The following is a 22,591-nucleotide window of genomic DNA, read 5'->3' on the forward strand; positions in this document are numbered from 1 at the left end:
ATGTATAATTAAATTAAAAAAAATCATACACTTTAATGAACTTTTTCAGATTTCTCTATAAAGTGAAATATGGGAGAGGCATCATTTGTCTTCAAGGAATTTATCATTAGTTGAATAATTAAATTCAGAACTAGGAAAATGACTACTACATGTGAATAATTGTGTTGATTATTTACCAATTTGTATATTTCATGCTATATCAAAATATATTGCTATGTAAGCCATGGGACTGAATATAGAGAGATTATTTTTAATTATAAAAAAGCTTTTATTCTGCTTTGGATAATGCCTATCAAAAATATGTATTTTGTAAAATCTGCACTTTATTCAATTAGAAAAGCTCAATTAATCAACAAGAGTCAAATGAGTTCTGTTCAAACTAATGAAACATAACACCGTTTACTCCCTTCATACATTCATTTTTTTTAGAGGTCAGTTTTGTGACTGTGGTGCAGTAAGGCTATTTCAATATTCTTTTTGATTATTATTATTGTGTTCCAGTCCCAGCATTTAGAATGAAGTTCCAGAAGGATTAGTCCATCTTGCAGTTAGTGCATGTAAAGCCACCAGAATGCCTGGTAATAACAGCTTCCGACAATAATGGATGGTTATTGAAATAGAATTCTATCTCCTGTAGAAATAATGAGGAATCAATAAATTACCATTCTATAAATTATTAAATCCATAGACGTAAGATGACCATAAGTTGAGTTTCTTCTCACTAATTAATTGAGGACATATGCCCATTGTTACCGTCTGTCTATTAATTTAATAATTTAGTGAATAATGGATGCTGCTAATACAAGGTTGAACATGATGATATCCATCTTCAGTGCTACTCCAACATTAATGAGCTTGACACCACATCAGTCTACTCCACCCTTCTGGCAAATGTCTTTATTTAGGATAGTCCAGCAGAAAGTGTTGTCTGGACTTGTAAGTCTTGGCATGTCCTTCATTTCTGACAATTATCTGTTCCACCAAAAAATTGGCATCACGAGAGACACTTTTGGTTTTTCTGAGGAGTGGGGTAGGGCAAGGCTGTAAAATGGTACCATGAGAATGAAGAAAGGGAGGGAGCAAGGCTGATGTGTTTAAACAGTGAAATAATCCATTGTAAAACTTCAGATTTGCTGTGGAGAATCACTAGCTCCTGCAAGAATTGCAATATTCATGTAGTAGATACTATAGTCTTAAGTTTGATAGTAGATCTCCAGATTTGTTCTTCATATGAGATTGGAAAAGTTGTTTAAGCTGTCTTGATGCCATCTTCCCACATTTTTTAAAAAAAAATGAACGTTCTTTTCAGTCTTTTCAAACACTATTGCATCCAGGTTTTTGAAAAGTAGCATATTAAATGCTATACTTTGTTGCTGATGAGAAGGATATCACTTGTCTCAATTGCTTATCCAACTCTCCAATTAAACCAATTAAAGTTTTAGTCAAACATAAAGACTCCTGAATCTAGCAGAAGTCCTTAGTGTTATTTTCAGTGCTCTGAAAAGAACATTTTCTAGTGAAATGAACTTCAAGATAGCTCTGTGCTGTTTGATTTAACACTGATGTATGTCATTAAAAGCAAACCCAAACTAAATGAACACTTACATGTCCCTGTGACCTCCTGGTTTATGTTGTACAGAGCACAGGCTGCTTCTTGCAGGCCATATTTATTATCTATTATTGCATGCACCAAATGATCTTGGAGAATCACATTAACTAGATAAATTGAATTCACATGCTTCCCTACAAGAAAGTAAGGGGATATCAGAAAACAAGTTACATTTGAATTTGTTTCTCCTATCTACAGTAATTAATCACAATTTTGTTTTTACTGCTAGATAATCACAGTCATACGGTATCAAATGGATGTGGATGTCGGGGAAAATCCGCTAGCAAGAAAATTAACTGAGTTATAGCAAGCTTGGATCTAAATGAATAAAAAGGATGGAGAACAAGCATGAACTATCATACAATAGTAATAACTTAAATATAATAGTTCACAGTTTTATGCGTTTGAACTTCCATTAGTAAATGGAGACATGTAGTAGCTGCAAATGAAAAGTGATTTCATCATACAGTGGATGTTATTAAGACTTAATATACAGTTACCCGTGCAAGGTATCCACAGTAATAAAAATGTGTTACATATCTCTAGCTGATCTCTGGCTGCAGGTCAGTAACTTCAGCAAAACATTGAAGCACGTGCATGTATCTTATCCAACAAGGCAAAGTTAAATATTTAGCTATAAGGACATGCTGTGGGACTTTCGCATGTGCTTTATTGTTCTGCTGACTAAGGATAAATTGCAAAATCCAGGTGCTTCCCTTACTGCCAAAAATGTTTTGAAAATGTTAGAAGATTTATCTGGAGCAAGATCTTCAAAATCTTACTGTGATTGTCCAGTGGCACACGGTGGGTCTTGAGGACATCTGCAGATGTGGTTAGGGACAGACAGATGACTTTGATATAGCTACAACTGTAGCAGCATCACCATGACTAGCCTTACAGTCTTCTTGCAAGGAAAAATCCTATTAAAGGTATTCAGTAGGTGTTTTCCTTGTAATTGAATGCAATTTTTTATCCTAATGTGGACTGAACTACTGTGATTGGAACACATGAAAAAATGTGTAGAAATTTCAGAGGGGCTTGGAGCAAGCTTGTGATGAGCAGCAAGCAATATGTGAGGAAAAATAAAGCCTCAAATAAATCCCTTCTTCTCCCAAACCACAACCCAAACGATAGGTGTATTAAACTGACTTATAGTATTGCATATCGCCAAAAGAAGTGCATGAGACTGTTATAAAACATTGACCAAAAAGCTGCCACAGGAGCACGTATTTTTCTAGATGTGGCAACAGATGGCTCCACTTACCAAAAGAATACAAACTTACATTTATATTATCCTAGTCTTGCCTTCAAACCAAAGTCACTTGCAACTGAGCCCAAGGGGGAAATTAAAGCACAGCCTGTGGTTACAGTGGATTTCTAGAAAGGCACACTTATATTCACGAGGGGTACTTGCCATTTTTACCCTATGCAGAAAGCTGCATAGCTGAAAACTGTGTTCTGCTGGTTAGCCCTCAAACGGTTACTGAAGTAGAAAGGAAGTGACATATGCTTTGTGCTATCCTTTTAAAGAAGGATGAATTTTACCTTCTGAGCAAATTGTGCTAAATATGCAACAGAAGCTCTACCTCCAAATCAAATGACATATTTCAACCACAAAAGGATTAATTTTACCACTGCATATACATCTTAGAATTGTAGAATGTATGTTTCCTGTAAAATACACAGTATACACATTATTAAGTGTTTTAAGAAAAATAAAGGAGAGAGGAGACAGCAATGCAGGAATAACACCCAGATATGTTAGCCATGAAAGTATGAGTAGATAACAACATTATGATTTATTTTAATAATGGCATGGAAATAGACTTACCCTGTCATAAACTTGTGGGCAAGCTATTTTTCTCTTATGCTAATCATAAATCACCATTTTGCTTTTATACTTGAAAAGAAACACCTCGGAGTACCTCAGGCTGTAACTAGGGAAAGAATGGTTTTCATCCAAAGGTCAAGACTGAATGTTACAGAAATTTCCATTTTTATGCCATCGGGATGCGGATAATACAGTACAGTATTTAGATCCAGATCACTGTTAATAGCTCTGGTGATAGAATCTCCCCTAAGGGTGAGAGGCTTTAAAAAGGAAATGTCAATGCCCCGCTCAGAGAGAAGTAATTTTCTCTGAGACCTAATAGTGATTTAAGTGACCACCATTGGGATGTCACAGTACATGTGTGTGATGTATCATCAATACTGCAACCACAAGATTTGTCAGAGACAGCTGACAACCAGATGGAAAATGCTGAGTTTCTCCAACTGTGTTCATTAAGAAGATCTTGGTTAAACCCGAGGAAATCTTAGAGAGCTCTGCAACAAAGTCCTTGGTTACTGTTAGTCCAGTTGTTATGTTCAGCTTAGATCTTAGTCCTCTTAACTGATCCCATGTCACTAACAGAGAAGATTGAACAACAAAAAAAAAAAATGTTACTATCCTGACAACGCTGTTACTGGCTGAATGGCCTGGGATATTACAGCAACACAGTGAATTTTGATTTGAAATTGGTTCTATGCTTATTTTGTTGGCTGGTAAGGAAAATACTCAATACAGTTTGTGAAGTTGCTGTGCTGTCTTGCAATCTATTAATGATACTGCTTGCTATCCTTGCCTGCTGAAGAGGCAGGGTTGAATAGGTCATAAAAAAGCATATCTTTGCCTCCTGCTATCAAAGGTACTCTTAGGGGACTCTGAGAGTAACAGATCAGCTTTTTTGAGAATCATGCTGCTGTTCATCTTTACAATTTTTTCATTCTTTTGAGGGCCTTGGAAGAGCAGCTAGATTCGGGAGAGCACGGTGACACCTCTGGCCACTGCAGACGTGAGACATCCTTTGGGTTCATAATTTTCATTTATCAGGAACTCAAATAGGCAGAAACATAGGAGACAGTCCATATACATGAAATCCATGTCTTTTATTTGGGAATCTTCCTCTTGATCATTTTTTCTTCTGCTTCTACAGATCACTTAGTTTTAATGAAGATGAGATTTTTCTTCTTTCTATGAGTGCTTATTTTTACTAATAAGCTACCAGATTACTTGGATCCTACTGGATCAATCACAGCTGATCCCATTTGCAACAGCTCCAAATGCACAGTTTTCTTGGAGATTTTGTTCCTTCTCCTAGACTGAGGATCATTTCTCTTCCTTTTAACGAGTGCTGCAGCTTCTCTCAGAGGAACTCTGATCAAGGTCACCTGCTTGCCCAATTTACATTACTTATTAAGCTCACATATTGCCAAGAAATAAAAAAGTTAGATTTGCAACAATGTTTTGGCCACGTTTATAGAAAACTTGACTGACTGAGTAACTGGTTGACTTGTGTGCTGTTCACCCTTACTGATGCTGTGGAGTAGAAGCAACTAATTTTGGAATGTCTTCATAAATCTGTTCTAGAATCATGGATATTTCAGAATTATATTCAAAGCATCTAGAATAGATGCATCTTGTTTTAGATGTGAAATGGGAACCTATTTTACATGTGATCTGTTAAATACATGAAGAAAACTTCCAGAAGTGCAAATAGCCCATGCTGGACTAGAATGTAGCATGTTATTGTACCTCTATATCTGATATTATTGTTCTGTTATTTACCAGGAGAGCTCTCAGTAGGTTACTGTTGTACTGTTTTACTAGGCTCTGCACAACATGTATCATGCTACAGTTCACACTGCCAATATTCACTTTGGAAAAGGGAATCTTGCAAGTTCATAACAATAATAATAATACCTAACTAACTTAGGGCTGAAGTGTTTAAAGCCTAGTTAAGTGTTGAAGGTCAGATAAAAGAATGAGGTTTCTTCCTTAACTTTGTACAGACACATTAAATGTAAGTAAATCCTGCTCTTTGTGTGGCAGTTAGTTATAGATAAATTTACAAACAAGTGCCCAGAAAGGAACATAGAAGAGGAGAAACCAGTGCCCTTTCCTTTTCTACACATCAACTTCAATCACATCCTGGTGGGGCTACTATGATGTTCAGAGCTAAGGAAGATGTCCTCATCATTGTCTTCTCCCCTAGTCCTAAGTCTTTTCCAGGGAAACTTTTTCCTGAGTTCTGCTAAGGGCTTTTTCCAGAGGAACACAATATTTGCACCAGCTTTAGGCAGAGCAGTATCTAAAGGCACCATCTAGTTCTAAAATTGTAACAGTAATAATGAAGAACAAAACAGACTGTAATGTTGCTAGTAACCATGGTGTAAAATACTAACTGTCTGTAATCTCCTGTAATTAATACTAATAATTACTAATTAATGTATATTTTAAGTGATGGGAAAAAACATGCTTTCAAAGTGCTGCGATATCAATTGTCTGGTTTTGGAATTGACACTGAAAATGCTCACCAAAAAAAGCATCTGTGTCTGTACCACAGTAGATATCCTGAGGGCTATGCAGAAGTCAAGAGACATTACTTTCTTGGAAACCTCAAGAACAAATGTACTACTCCCATTCACGATTTTGCAAGTTTGTTAAGAACCATTTACAAATTCCTATGCACAACTAATAGTTGCCTGACTACAGTGGAGAAGATATACTTTTTTAAAATACATTTTTATTAATAGGAAAACTTTCTGGTAGGCATCTCTCTCTCCTTCCACAGGAGAGCCTCTAACCTGCTTGAGCATCTGTGCTTATTGTTTCTGTATGTCTTAATTTCTGTGCCTTTTCTGCGTAGGATGAGTGTCTTCTAGCCCTAATAAGCAAAGCTTTCTTCTACTCATAGAGTTGCAACAGTCTTATGATTGTCATATAGCAATTATACCATAATATCTTGTGGAGACATGAGTGGAGATGGTTACCCCAAAGGCAGTCATTGCTCTAGAGTGATTGTTTCCAGTCATTAACAAAGCCAGCTGTGAACTGCATATTTTAATCTGAAATATGTGATTGCATGAAGTGTGAAATTGCATATCATTCTGTAGCATGTAGAGTGTGAAAAAGCTTCAGTTTGAGATTCAATGCTGTCCTACCTGGCAGGAAGGGGTGTTCTGCATTTCCATGATTTAGCAATTTATTTAGGAGTTATTCAGGTACTAATACTGCCTCCATTACTGTCTAGGTGGGTGGTGATCATCATAGGCCATGCCCAAATGTTAGTAGCATTTCCAAAGCCGGAGGAGATAGTCAGTATGTGTGAGGGACAGGAGTAATTTTTTTTTATTAGATCCTCTAACTACTGACTTTCTCCTCCAGCTTTGGAAAGGTTAGTGTCTCCTGGGAACGACCAGAAGTGGTATCACCTGCCCAGACATTAAACAGAAACAGTTAGGGGTAGTTAAAACTACTTCTCAGCAAGTTTGAGATTAAAAAATTGCATATGATTGGGAAAGGAGAACCTTGTTTGCAAATAACCTCCCCCAAATAACATGGGACATACAGGGAAGGGTGCAAATCCGGATCTTCAAGTGTGCGTGTAACCTGGTAGTATAGGATACTGTGGAATTGGATTTCCAGCTTTCAGTATGTGAAGCATCTGCAACAGTTTACTGGTAGAGTACTTGAGAGAAGAGAAGCCTTTGGACCTAATCTAATTAACAGGTGGCTACAATGTATGTGTTTTTGTTTTGTTTCTGTTCACCAGTTTCTATAAGGTTTGCAAATGTGCAGCGAGTCTTTGGTTTCTGTCTTTCTCTTTCAAGGTAGCGACAAACACAAAGGTGCTCAATTCCTTTGCACCTGAGGAAACTTGAAAGTGCACCTTGCAATACGTCTGCCATGTCCCGGGCTTCCCAAAGGTTAGAGGAGTGCTCAGGCTAGTTTAAAAACTGATTGAGACTGAGGAAAAATGTATTGTGCAGTGATCGCTGCTAGTCAGTATGAGCTTCTGGCGTGAGGCTGATCCTCGGGACTCCTTGGGGAACAAGTAGTAAATGATAGAGAATGAATGACGTGTGGGAAAAAGCATTATGGATGTATTGGCTTATATTTATTATAAGTTAGCTTGAGGTGGTGACTGAAAAGGGATGTCAGAACCACCATTTTTGTGGATAGAATTTTGGAAACTGTTCAAGACCTCTTGTTCTTTGCATAAAATTAAGGCTTAAACTTTTTTAGCTACATGTCATGTTTATTAGAAATCTGAAGTGGGAGGTTGTTTTCAGCAGGGTTTGTTTTGGTGTTCCTGTTTCATGTGAGAAGTTTATAAAGTACTAGAAGTATTCCTAATAGGAAAAATAAGAATTTCAAAGTGAGACAGTTCCCTCAAAGCATCCTCCATTTAATTAAGAGTAACCTTGTTTTTGAAATTCCTAAAAATTAATCAATGCAAAAGTTAAAAACAGTGTAAATTGTTAGTTTGGCACTATGTTTACTAATAGCTACAGAAAAGGAGTAGAACTGTTTATTAGGCACCACAAATATATTTGTAAAAGATTAAAGATTAAGTACAGACTCTTTTCTGCCAAAGAGGTTTTCACCTCAAAGGAAAGACACTGATTAGACTGATGGGAAGTGGGGAAAAACCAGAGGAGTGAAAAAGCAAGGCAGGGCTTTTATGTGTATAAATCCGTGAAGAAAAAAAAGCTCTTTCAAGATAATTGCAAAAGTGAATAGATGCTCATTTGACTATGGAAATACGTAAAAATCACAAAAGGAAGAGAATATAGTGATATTAAATACTCTTTTATCAATCCTAGCTCTTCTGTTGTTCCCTTTGGTTAAAAAAAAAGAGAAAGAAAAAAATAAAAGCATAGGATCAAACCAGTAACCTCAGTAAGAAAAAAATAATCCTTTCATGAATAGCTGTCACAGTTCAGAATAGGAGTTCTGCTCTGCCACCATTTCTGGCTTTCCGTAACGATTTTCTAAATTTTTGGAAATTGGAGAGTCGGGTCAGTCAGGGAGCGGAGGTCCCTTAGAGCAGGGGGGACGTTGCAGTCACAGCTCGAGCTTGGCGACAGGTGCCTTGTGAAGCAGCTCACACGCGAGCCGAGCCGAGCCGAGCCAGGCAGCTGTGGTCCGGGTCATTGCTCCCACGTTGCCAGCTCTCGTCCACCCACGCTGGCAGCTAGCAGAGAGCCTGGAAGCTCTTGAATAAGTGTTTCCCTTAGGAATCTGGGGTATTGAAATACATTGGCCCATAAATCCCTTTTATGTTTCCAATGAAGCACTTCAGTTATACTGAACAGAATTTAACACTGCGATTTGGGCTGGAGGGGGAAAAAGGGATGCATATTTTCTCCGTGGAAGAATTTTGAAAGCTGCTTTGGACAAATCCTGAGCGAGAGAAACTTTTGCGTGCTCCTGATCGCTGTTCGGGTGCACCGGAGCGAGTAATGCTGGTGCGCCGCAGCTCGTCCCAGCGCGGCCGGCGGGAGCGGGGGGGATACGTCGGCAGTTCTGGCAGCAGCGGTAGCCGGGGCAGAAACACCGAGGCGGGCAGGCGGCTGCGGGCTGGCTCGGCGCTGGGGCTGCTTTCAAATCCCCGTCTAGCTGTTAGCAGCCCCTCGCGACTGTGAGCGCCTGTGTCCGGCACCAGCCCGGCGCGTGGGGTGCAAGTGGAAATGTTTTTGTTTAGGAGAGGCTGAGCAGCAGAAAACAGGCATAAACGCTGCTTTTTTTTTTTTTTTTTTTTTTTTTTTTTTGGTATATTTTACGAGCTAGGGAAAACTGGCCAAGTGAAGCCATGCTTTTGTTGCTTTCTTCATGTGTAAACTGTATATAAACAGCCAAACCAGTTTTGAATCTTCTTTCTGGTGTTTGAATGGTTCAGGCAGAGATTGCTGAGGCTCTGTTTACCATAGCTCAAGATATGAAACAGCTGTCAGGCTTCGGGATTTTTGTAACATTGTTAATACAATTAGGTTGCATACAATTCACTGTTCCAATCTAATTTGTGCAAGGATGCTGCTTTTGACATTCTTTAGAGAACATCATCTTCCCACTGTATAGCTGAAGCTTAAGCATCTTTTTCTACCACCTAAATGATTTTCTTGCATTTTTCTTTTGGAGAAGCATTTCTGTTTTAGAATTTCATCTCGCAAGAAAGTGCGTCCCCCAAATATTCCTTGCCACATGCGCGTTCAAAGGGTGCTCTGTTCCGAGGCAGTGGCCTAATTATTAGTGAGTCACTTGTAATGTCTGATTCTGTTAAATGTACTCCAGATGAGATCTGCGGAAAGATAAAAGGAATTTTAATTCTGAATTCACGAGAAGAGCTTTACATTAATAGCTTGTCCAAATAAGGAAGGAGAAACCCTTTCTTGATTTGCACGTGAACCTATTGTTTTAAAATCGCCCTTCAAAAGAACAATTTTCACTGTTTAATGCAAACTGCACACCAGTTGGGTTTAATTCAGAATAACGTTTTGACTTTTTCCCTGCTGGCTTCATTTGCTATTGACACACATATAGTGGTTTGAATGCTGTTAGCCTGTTTTCCTTTGTGTTCTTTAATCACCTGCTGATCTAGTATTTCCTGCATTTTTTTTCTTGTGTAAATAATCACTGACCTCGGCTCACCCCTCTTTGCACGCTGCAGGGCACCTGGAAGATTTACATGTGGTGCTCCTCTCTCCTTCCCCTGCCTTACCTTCCTGCCTGCAAAGTGGCAGCCTGAATGCTTCTTAATGATATTTACATATTCATGAAAATAGTCTTATTGCACTAATATTAAAGTTTACAGGGTTTTTTTCCTATGTGCAAGCCATTCTTAATGTTATGTCCATATTAAAGATTAGTCCTCCGACAGTGCGAGTGTGCTTTACATGCAGAGCAAAGACACTTTGTATGCGTTTCACCTGCTGTCTAATGATCACAGGCTACTTACGAATTTGATTCAGGTAGGTTTCATAACCATCTCCCATGTTGTATGAGTGAGGTAAGCAGCACATTCCTCATTTTGCAGGTGCAGGCAAATGAGGCGGCTTGGTCATGAACGTAGTAGTTGTATTGCAGAACCAAAAATGTCTCCTCTATAAACCCAGTCCTAACAGTGAGACTGGGGGTACCTGAGAAAGGATTCTGCTGGATCTAACATACTCTACCGAAAGCTTGTACAGAACTTCGACATTTCCAGACTACATCCCGGAATGCTTTTCCTTGAGTTTACAGAAAGTCTTAAAAATGGAGCAGAAAAAGTCTCAGGAACTTATTTAGTCCATCTCCTTGAACGCTTGGAAGAAGTATTCCAGAGAGATTTTTGTCTTTCCTATTCTTTAAAGGTCTCCAGTGATGAATACAACCTGTATTTCCCAACTGCGTTAATTTACCTAAAACACACTCTGCAGATGTAAGCCCATTTTCGCTTGTCTTAACCCAGCAGACATGGGAAATGGTGCATTTCTCTTCCTCTGTGCCTTTCTTCCTCATTTCTGTATTTGAACATGGTCATAAAGTCACTCTTCTTACAAAATAACACTACTCCTTCACTCATTCCTTGGAAGCTGTATTTCCAGCTCTCTAATCTTTCTTCTTGCTATCCTTTGGAATTTTTCCGATTACAAATTCATGCAGATGGCCTCCCTATTAATCGATGTCCCCAACGAAGTCTTTTGCTTTGTCGTTGCTTCATCATGTCGTTTGAGACGTTGGTATCAGCCAATATACAAACTCCAGAGCATCCACTATGAAAGTAATGCAGTAAGGAATCACACTTGTTGCATTTTGTTTCCTGTATTTCATTGAGACTCTCTTCAATACTCTAGTTTTGTTTCTGTTAGTGGATATTTTTGACCTCTTTACACTTCTGTCCATCACAGCCCCCTTCTGTACTATGTGTAGGTCACCTATCTTGTTTTTTTCTTTGGCTTTTTATTATTGTTATTAACATTGCTTTTCTTGGTAAAACTTAATGTATACCTGCATGCAGATTTAGACTTTCCATATTGTTTTTGGATTATCTCATCCTCTTTAGCTGTCTCTCTTCACACAGCTCTACCTACTTGAATGTGCCTGATCATAACCCAAGAAGAAGCCAGAAACACACCGACAGTGAAAACTCCACTAGCTGGTGAGTAATGTTTTCATGCCAGTGTAACTGTCCCTTATGTTATGAGCATATGGAGAAAATCTTCTAAGAATTCCCTTTGAGCACCTTTCTTCAGCCTTTCCCTGTGTCTCCTGCCATCATAAAAACCTGCCCAAACATACTGCTGATTAGTCTCTATTTTAGGGAAGCTCAGAGAATGTGCCTGTGAAAAATGCTTTAATTTAGCCAACGCAGGTCACATTCGCAGTGCAGTCTGAAAGATCCAGGCTTCTGGGACACGAATTCAAGTCATCTGTCCTTAACTGCTTGTTTTCATTATGTTTTGATAGTGTTTTGGCTGTTCTAAGAAGATTAAAGTTAACATGAGAGTGCTGCACAATCACAACTCTCTTTTGCTATTTTGGCATAGTCTATGGCGTCAGGAAACAGAAATTATTTTCTCTGGTGTTGTCAATTATCTCCATGTTTTTTGCTTATCATTAGTTTCAAAAAGGGAAAATACACATCATCTGAATCTCTAGAAATATTACTCTAAATTTTTAAAATATAGCATATGGTATCATCCTTGTTATGCTCAATATAAAGCCTCTGTGAACTTACCTTTTCTCCCAGCAAACCTTCAAATATCCTGTGTTTAGCATATGCTCAGATCATCTGCAGTGACCTGTCTACTTCTTCAGACTCCCTCTTATTACACTACCCTTTTTTCTAAGATCTTTATATCCTAATCTATTGCTTAATAATGTAAATTCTGTTTCAGTATTGTATGCAGTTTCCCCCTTACCTGCATTTTAAGAAATTAAACATTCTAATATCAATAACCTAATTAATCTACTATTGCATTTCATGTTCAAGAGTCTGAAATTATATGGCAGGGAAGGGGAGCCAAGAGCAACTTTGTTCTTTTCTCACCCTCTTTCTTTCCTTTGGTAATGTTCATTCAGAAGGATAGAGGTGATTTTGGAAAGCTGATGGTTTTTCTTTCACGTAATGCGGTTTGTGACTGTGTTTTTATCCAAGAACTTGTCTAACTGTTCTGTCTGTAACTGAGGCTTCAGGTTACGTTCAAGTATCCGTGTTACCTGTTCACTCAGGTATGCCGCCATGGTAAGCAAGGCAGCTTAGCTTTACCATCAGCAAAGGAAAATTAAGTCAAACTAGTCTCATGACTGCTGTATGTTATACGTGAGCATAGATAGTTCAGCTGGTTCATGATAACTTGTTAAACTAGGTCAATTAGTCAGAGCTTGATACAGAAAAATAGTGTGTGTGGAATGTCTTGTCTAAAATAGTCATCAAATGCACATAGCCTCTGCCCTGGTTAGTAACATCAGTGGTTACTAAAGGCTGGGTTTTTCGGGACCAGACTGGACCAGCCACCATCAAGTCAACTGAAGGTCTCACTTCCTCTCTCTTAAAATCTCCATTATGGCAGACAGGCCTTTGAAACAGGCAGATATTGTAACTGCAATATGAAAAATGAAGCCCAGAATATTTGGAGGATCTTTTCTTGAATACAAAAAATTAACATATTGTTAAAGTCTAGCTTCATCATTTTGTTTATTTTGATAGCAATAAATTGCAGTGTGCTGCTGATCTTAATACCAGCAGGTTAAAGTTATATATGAAGGACATTTCTCATCATTAGTTCAGCTCAAAAGAATGTGTATCATCAACTGCATTTCTAATAAGTACATTTGACTGAAGATAGAATAGTATTTCAGATAAATAAAGGGAAGCATTAGCGTGCAAATGTAAAGGGAGCTTAAAGCTTTTAAGAGTTTAATAAGATTAAAGTTTCTTTTACTTATCAAGCGACACAAAAGAAATTAAAAGAATGGTACTGAAGGGGCGGGAGGAATGTAGTGAAACACGTAAAAAAGGAATTTATCAGACTCTAAACCTTACAGACACAAAATGAAAAATGTAGTAAAGAGAATAATTGATGTGTAAGGGAGCATAGTACACCCCAAACATGGAAATGTACTAGTTAAAATCAGATTATTTAAGTAATAATCTTAGACTTCAGACTAGCTCCTCCTTCGTGCTTTTCTGTTGCCCATTAGATAGCTGGAGAGCAAGCAGACTGTCTTGTTTTTAAAAATTTAGTTTGGTGTCATCTGTGAAAGTTGAGCTACCTCGCCTCCCTTCTGGAAGCTGTACTTATTTCTTGTATTAGCTGGGACTTAAATAAAATTTACAGTGCCACCTTGGTATACAGTAAAATGTGCTCTGACTTCTTGGGAACGTGCTTGCTGTTGCTACCTGTGGAATGCTAGCAGCCGAGGTTAACAATCCCAGACCTGCTGCATGGAGTATTTCACGCCCTTCAGACAAAAGCCGCTGATTTCAAATTGGTTCTGGCAGGACTCTGTGGTTTTTTTAAGCCCTTTGGTAGTGTATAGCTGAATGAGCAGAAACTCCAGCTTCATCGTATCTTCTTCAAAGGAATATTTCTCCCACGAGCAGCTGCCTTACCCTGTCAAGGGAACTAATGAAACAACACTGACCATTTTTTTTTTTTTTTTTTGACTAACTGTATTGGTGAATAGTGAGTAACCAATCTACGTGGCATGCAGCAGCTCTTTACAAAAACCTTCATAATTTGGTGGTGTGGGTGTAATGATGAGTGTTATCACAGCCATCATCAGAGGCAGACTATTCTGTTTGTCTATTCATCCTGCTGAAGTAAGCAGGGAGCAACGTGGGAACCATAGAACTAAGTAGTAGATTGGCATGTGATAGTAAGAAATCAGCTGCAGCTCTTGCTGCTATTTTGCAACTGGTTAGAGGCACAGACAGCTTAACTGCTGACAATTTACGTGGTTTGGTTTGTAACAGCCGCTTTTCTGCTGTCATAACTAAGGACAGCAGATGTTTACATCAACAGAGGAATGTCTGAAAAGCAAAACAAAAGTGACCCTAACTGCCTAATCATGAGCCTGGTCCTGGAGCCAGCGATACGGATGGCCACATCTAATAGTGTCACTGCAATGAGAAAAGGCTTGTGCTCCCTCCTCCCCATACTTGGTGACAGACAGACAGACGTCCCACTGAGCTGCAGGAGGGGCTGTATGTAATTCCAGTTCGCCAGGCACTAGTTGGCTGCTAATGTGCGCTATGCAGCAGGTCACTTGGTGGGAGTGACCTGAGGCAGTATCTCCCCAAAAGAAAATATTTTGAGTGGGCTCCCAGGAGGCGGTGGAGGTACAGCAGTGCCGAGTAGCACAGTGGCCGTTGCTGAAGTGAAGCATTGTGTGAAGCACCACAGCTCTTTCTGTAGCACAGTGTTGTACTAAGAAAGGTAGCTGCCTTGCAGTGGGACGTAGCTAATAGTGCGCTGAATTTAGTGTGCTCCGCTGGGCAGTCACTTGGGCTGAACTCATGGGAAATTCAAAGGTGGGGCTGGGTTTTGAATTTCCCAAAGCCATATGGGAGCTTTTCTCCATTAAGGGTGGCAAAAAGAAATAACCCTCTAAAGTAGACCGTCACATCCTTTCCATGGACACTAGAATAGGGAATCTCTTTTTTTTTCATTTAAAAACAGGAGCAGATGGTGCTGCCCACAACTCTTTCCAATCCCCTTTATTCATTAGCCTTTTTATTAGTGAACTTGCACAGGACATGGAGACTTAAATGAGCTTCTCTCCCTCTTATTCCATCTCGATGGAATTCAAACTTACATTTTGCATCTTCTCCCAGGAGAGTCCCTCACCCACCAGGTTTAAAGATAATATGGATAAAGGGCAGAAACCATCCCTGGCTGGCATAAAACTGCCAGCATGCAGAACAAAATGATAAATATTTACAGAAACAACATACAAAACTCTCTAGTGATTAAAGCACACAGTTCCATGTTGTTGAGTAACACAAGTGATTCTATATTTCAAGCCAGGGAGTCTTATTTAGCCCTGTGAATTGTAAAAACTATTTTTGTGTGTGTGTGTAGAGGACACACTTCAACAAGAAGCATAAAGAGCATTTCCACCCAACAGCAGCCACTGTTCTGATTATTTTAGCACTAGCTAATATGTTGTAACGGGTTCAGACAGAAGGAGGAATGGAGCTTCTCTATCATTTCTCCTCTTGTAATGCTTGGCTATGACATACAATAGGAGGTGAAAATGGCAGTCTCATCTATCTTTCAGCAGATGCCAATCTAATAAGTGCTCAAGGGAATCTTAGGACATATAAGCAGAAAAGAACATCTTAATTTCTGGATCCTGATCAGTACTGGGTCTGAGATGGGCCAAAAGACTACAGAAGATCTAAGCATGCCCATTAGCAGAGCCTTAGGCAACCAATATACTTTAAGGTAAAACTAGGATACTTAAAAATTTTAAATGCTTCAAGGGTTCAGTGATGTCTTTGTAGATGAATTTCGTATTCAAAGTTTTGCATGTGCCCAGAATATGGACACTGAAGTCCTGTATGCATTTATGATACTCTTTTTTGTTTCTTTTTTGAATTTACATGTGTTTTCTGTCTTGCCAAACATCTGTCTTCAAATATTGGCAACACTAGTTGTGTGAAAATACTCTGGCTTCATTTTGAGTCAGTGACCCTTTGACTACCACTCGGTAGTATTAGAAGTCAGAGTGCAGTTACTGAGAGAGACACTTCTGAGTTCCTTTTTAAAAAAGAAAGAGAGAGTAAAGTAACATTGAAAAGGATGAGGCAGATTGAGGCCAAGGTACTTTTATTAAACGGAGCTGTTCAGTGACTGCTTGCATGCTCCATGTCTTCTGCCAACTCTATTAGCTACTTGCTCTGAGGAGTAATACATTCAACAAAAAATAAAAAAAATCCTTGTTCAAACATCCTGCAAATGCCCATTTGAATATATTTCTACACAAATTCTATATGTTGACAAGCTTGTATTTGAGCAAAAACAGCATCTCCTAATCCTGTATTTGATTTTCTCTGTTATGGACTAAATCCAATTGCCTAGATGGGAATAAACCTTAGTAAAAGATGATATTTGTCTTTGTTAATCATGCAGAACACCCACAGCTCAAAAAAATGCCAGCCTTGGATAATGCAGCCTCAATATCCATCCTAGCAAATAAATTCTAGATGAAATGGGCCCCATGTTAATAGGCAATCTGATCATTTCCTCATACAGGAAAACCTACAGCAAAACTTTATAGAGTGCGTTCTTTTTCTTCATGATTTTTTTGCAGAGATTTTTCACCTACCTTTTCATTTTCAGAAGGTGGAGGAGTGTCCTTATTCCCCCACAAGCTTACATCATTTACAAGATACTCATAGCTCACTGGCGAGCCTTGTGGCTTTCCCATTTTCCTCACAAAGATGACCTAGATATTTCTCTGTGGTATCTGGGCCTCATTACAGCTGACCGTGCTACTGGACAGTCATTATGCTGCAGCTGTCCTGGTGTGAGTTGTGCCCTACACTCCTGAGGTTTTGCCTTTACTGGAAAATTAACCTGCTAGAACAGGACTTTGAGGGACTATGTTAATAAATGCACTCCTAGCACACCTTATCCTTCTCTATGCTGACTGCAAGATCATCTTTAGCATCAATCTTAGTTAATATGACTCTTCAGTTTTGTGAGGCCCTGGTCTTCTTTGCCCAAAGAAAGCAATATCTTAGAGGAGTAATGTTTTCACAGAGAGGAAAATGGACAGGAAAACAAGTACATCTCTGTACTGCTTTTTCTATCTGGAGACCACAGATGTTTATTTATCTGCCTATCCTCCCACTTGGTGCAGAATGGAAGATCCCTGCATGGAAGATGACTCAGTTGGTGTCTAAGCTCTGAAATAAAAATGTCCAGTTCTGTGTATTCCCACTGCTGGGTCTGGAGGTTCACCACAGGCCAGCAGTTGGAAGTACATTCCAGATTTTGGTAGAACTGGCTTTCACTGCCTACTTTCTCTTTCGAAATCATCTCTTCCCTCTTGGTGAAATAAATTTTTCACATGGCTTACAAAGAGATGATAAATTGAGGATTCAGTTTTTCATTTAGTCCAGTTAATAAGCTAATTAACAATATTGACTCACACATTTACCATGAACACATAAATACCTTTTTTTCTCCTACTCTACTGCTTTCCATCTACACTATGATCTTTTACCTTTTTAAATTCAAATTCAGTTTGGTTTAGAGCATATTTTTGTCCATCAGTCTATGTTTCCCAGTCCATATTCTCTTTAAACCAGGGTTATCTCTGTCCCTGAGTTATTCCTCTCTGAGGAGTGGGCCATCATCATTTGTGTGGACCCATATAACTGAAGTTGAATCAGCTAAATTGAAAATATGTTATCAGATTAATTTACTTCTAAAATCTGTTAGTGTTTACCTATTGTTAAAAATCAACTGTACTTTATCCAAACCCATTTTCCTTTATTTAGAAGATTTCTTTAAAGACAAAAGACTTGCTATGGTTTGTGACAACTTCCACAGTTGTGTTAGGCAGGTCAAAAAAAATTTTAAGCAGAAAAATGTTCAAACACAAAGGCACAAGCTGCTTGATTAACTGCAAAATTTCAGCTCAGTAATCCTTTTGCATTTTACTGGAAAACATATTGGTAATGATGCCTTGTAGGATTGGGATACTAATTAAATGAGTCAATAGTTTAATCTACTGTACCAGTTCTTATGTCCTAGTCACAAATGCCATCTAACAATCTTAAACAAACAGACCTCTCTTCAAATATTATATCCAAATTATCTGTTTTTGTCACCGATGATATCCAGTGACCATTGAGGCAAAGACAGATAATAGTAGGAAAGAAGTAGGACTTCATTTTACATCTCTGACTAGGCATTCCTTATTACTTTTATTGTGGGATTCAGTATTGTATTGTGCATATTCAGTTCCTATCACAGAATACTTTTTCCTTGGAAGAACAAAAAATAGGAAAGGCTGAATACTGACTAAAAAAAAATGTTTCATAGAGTCTTATAGGATTTTGGGGGGATTCAAAAAAGTTCTTGCAAATAAATCGCTAATGAGCTGAGTATACATGAAGGACTAAATCTGACCTTCTTGAATAATTACAGAGCGAACTTGGTATTTTGTGGGTATGTTATTGAATGACTGTTTATACTATTTTACTAGATCTAATTTGTAGCATTTTTTCATGTTCCAGGCAGCCAAGTTACTTTTCCCTCCTAAACATAGCTCTAAGATAACCTTTCTCCTATAATCGCCTGTCAAAAGAATGTTGTGAAAGCGTGATGAAGAATGAGGTACTGAAGTACATTTTATGGAACTGTATGCAGCACTCACTGTTATATTTTTACTTTAAAGTACAGTTCTAAAGGTTCTTTTTAAGAGAATGGAATGCTCAGAAGAGGTGCCGTGTTGACTTTTTGAAAAAAAAGTTATCTCCTTCCTAGAGGAACTACCTCTCTGTTTAAAGAAAAAAAAAAAGTCATTAATATCCCACAGTTACCAGGAACCTAATGTAAAACCCAGTTGGATTAACTAGAATACTTCCAATAATTTCTGGAAATTGCTAGAATGGAGTAACATTTTAATTGTGGTTTCAACCAACACAATGCTTTGCAAAATTTACGTATTTTGTTTTGCAGTCTTTAACATTTGGGTTTCTTTTTGCTGTTTCATTTCCAACTCTTGTCCCAAATCAGGCTTCATTCACAGTTTCATTAGGGTAGCTATTTTTCACAGTGAAAAATGCCTAAATGGAAATTGCAATGTCTTTGATGGTAAACCCATCCTGTCTTAGAAAAGGAGTCTATTTTTGCTTGACACCTGTTCCATTTCTCTGGGAAAACGACCAATTTTTGAATTTTTAATGAAATCTGAAGAACCTTGCGTTTCAAGCTCATTTTGTTTTATTAGAATATTTCTGTCACACACCTTCTTGGAGCTGGACCAAGACAGAGAATGTATTTCACATATACTGATAAGTTATCGGAGTGAAATTCTGGCTGAGCTAGCATCAGTAGTTTTTATTCATTTCAGTGAGACAAAAACTTCTTTGAGCAGGGAAAAACTTCTTTGATCTTGGCTTTCCATGATCACACTGCCAGATAAATGATTTACTAGCATGTTCATAGATAGAGGATGTCTCAAACATGTTTGTATGAAGATAATTCTCTATGAATATTTGTTTTAAATCCTGTCCTAGCTGCTTCAATTGTATTTTACTTTTTGGCACTTCAGAGATATTCAGAACAAAAGTCAAGAAAGAAATCTAGGAACAGAACTATGAAACTTCTGTGGTGACTCTATTGTTTCTACTTTCAGAGCAGACTTCAAGAAGGCCACAGGCTTTACAGACGTCCTCTGTCCTCCTGTGGGTTTCAGTCCATGAGTTTGGTGATCAGCTGTTTGTGGAAATGTTGGATGCAAGGTAAGAGGGATAATACAAATAGAAGTCCAGAAAATGTTGCGGTAGTAGAAAAGATATGGATGCTTCAGGTAGAATTTTGGCAGAGGAGGGTGTGGGTATAGTCCAATTATTTAGAAATAGAGAGGTTCCTCTGAAGCCAGTGACAGCAGTCAAAGGCTGTTCTTTTGGTTGGAAATCTTTTACCCTCTTTCTCTACCGCTTTCTGAGCTGTCTTGCATTGTGATGACTTCCTCATGACTGTTCTGCTTTTAATGCCACCTTGTGCAAATTTCAGTTCATAACACTTTCTTTTACAGAAAACTTAAACATATGCGGATTTTTACTGAAACTTAGCTATATTGTACGTTGCCTTGGACAATATGCTCCTTGTTAGTTATCTCCCTGTGATAGACGGCCTAGGTGTTCTTTCCTCTTAGCTTGAAAGAAAAGCACTTAATACATTAATCATCTCTATCCAGGAATGTATTTATTTTTTTAAAAAACAGTACATAACAGATTTTTTCTTTTAATGGTATAGAATGGACACAGAACTTGTGAAAAGCACGCTGTTGTACTTTGTAGACTTAGACTGTAGGGAAATTTGTAGTATAGAAAACAAATTATGAACAGCAAATAATTTGCAAGCATTCCATAGGCTGAAATGATAAATAAAACATGGATTTCTACATGATTAAATCATGACTCATATACTGTGAATAACGATTTATGGAGAGTACAAAACCAGAGAAATTTGATAGTATCAATTGATTGTTGTAGATGATTCAGTTCAGACCCTCATGATCTGGACAGGATTTAAATTGGTGAGTAGTATTCTAAGTGTTGGAAATCTATGGCCAATACCTCCAGAGCATTTAGTCCTCTTCCTATAAGAGTTCTTAATTTATTGTGTTCATTTCAAGACTGGTTTATGTGGTTGCTACCAGGATTTGCAGAATGCTCATGATGACATTTAGGTTTATTTTGAATAAGAATGCTACCTTAGCCCTTAAAGGCAGCATACACTTATTTATTTTTATGTAATACAATTTTTATGGTTAATCTTTATCTTTATTAGTATTTGTAACTTTCCTGCAGACAGTTCTGAGCATGTAATTAGATTGTGTTGCCTGCTGTTTCTTGTTCCAACTGACAATTAGAAGTCATGCTGAATTCAAAATATTTTCAGCTCAAGGAAAAATTTTCATTCACAGAGTAATATGTGTTTGGATCTTTGTCCTAACTTTTTAATGCTTCCATTAGATGCCTTTAGGCAAACCAAAAGTGATAATAAATAGGAAGAAAGAGAAAACAATCAAAACCCTACTGAAGTAGCTGCAGAAAAGCAATCAAAAACATTTGCCAGTGCTCTGGACTATTAGACATTTGTTACAAAGTCACTGCACAGCATAACTGTGAAGCAATAAGATCACTTCCATGCAAAACTGAATTGCTTCATAAGGCTCCATTTATAATCTGCATGTTTATATAAAGGCCAGTTATTCTCCAAAGAAATTAAATTTACCTGGGTCCCAGTCTCTGATGTGACTTCAGAAAATGAAGTGTATGATTCATAAGTGCTACAAGATACAGAAAATAAGCCATGATCTGGCCTAGCTAAAAGTGCTAAGAAAAGCTGACAGTACTGTGATAGGAATAGGAAGTCCCACATACTGGCAAAGTAGTTTGGCTGGCCCAAAAAGACAATAATCTAGAAACCAATGTACAAGAGGGCTGGGGACCCTGACATTTAACTGTGGTACCAGCTTGGTTTAGATCAGATTGCAAGAATATGTGGCCCTAAAAAAGACTGAGAAACAGACTGTGTGGTGTGAGAAACAGCAGAAAACTCATATTGAACCTGAGGAAGCAGTTGGGGAGAGCATGAGGCTCATGGTTGCCTCTGGATGCTGAGGCAGCCTGCGTTTGGACAGGAATATCATTGTTTCTCCGGTTGAGAGTAATCAAATAATTTTGTGACAGAAATAGTGTGGGAAGAAGCAATATGGAGTAGGGAACCATAGTGCACAGTGATCACAGAGAGGCCAAGAGGGGTGCCAGAGGTGGAGGGATAAATTAGGGTTCCCAATATGCAATGTGGATGGTAATGAGTGGAAAGTCCTCAAAGCCATTAATGAGCCCCTGGCTGGAGTGGTCGGAGCAAAGGTGAGGAGGCTTTTAAGGATTTTAAGACTTCTGTCTCTGCAAGCAAAAGCCTTCCTTGGAGGGCCAGCATAACAGGCCAGGAAATTGTGCAAGATTGCTTTTGTTAATGAAAGAGGATCATGGTTGGTCACTTAGAAATATCAGAAAGCTTTGCCAGTAGGTATTGAGGGATGTCAGAGGGGTTTATAGTTGTTGAGTGTCTTGAGGGATAGATCCCTACATGCATGATACAGTCCTTGTGGCTTTTGTGTCCGCTCTTGGTTTTGTGTGTGGAGGAAGACTGACAGTGAATTAGTGCTGATGCTTTGCAAAACCTGGAATGCAGTGCACTGTAAACCCTAGTAGTGTTGCACATTTCTTATCCTGTCTAGTTATATATGTCTATATACTATTTCCTGTTTGGCTGTTCCAGGGCGATGCCTCACACTGGCAGAGAAGTTGAGAACTGGAGTCTGTGGTCTCCGCTCCTCTTTGCTCTGTCTGATATCAGTACCTCTCTTAAAAGTATCAGAAAGTTATATTTAGAATATTTTCACATTGTACAAGGATA

At 38.4% G+C, this 22,591-nt stretch overlaps 1 long non-coding RNA gene across 1 annotated transcript in view; it reads left to right on the plus strand.

Moving 5' to 3' along the window:
- LOC134138577 (uncharacterized) overlaps nt 1-19,893 on the plus strand; it is a 250,683-nt gene extending 230,790 nt beyond the window's left edge. The window contains exons 2-3 of the long non-coding RNA XR_009957932.1: nt 11,494-11,571; nt 19,794-19,893. This is a non-coding gene — a long non-coding RNA (uncharacterized LOC134138577). The remainder of the gene's footprint in view (nt 1-11,493; nt 11,572-19,793) is intronic.
- The last annotated feature ends 2,698 nt before the right edge of the window (nt 19,894-22,591 follow it).

Source organism: Rhea pennata, chromosome 1, assembly GCF_028389875.1.
Source record: "Rhea pennata isolate bPtePen1 chromosome 1, bPtePen1.pri, whole genome shotgun sequence".
Lineage (NCBI taxonomy): Eukaryota > Metazoa > Chordata > Aves > Rheiformes > Rheidae > Rhea > Rhea pennata.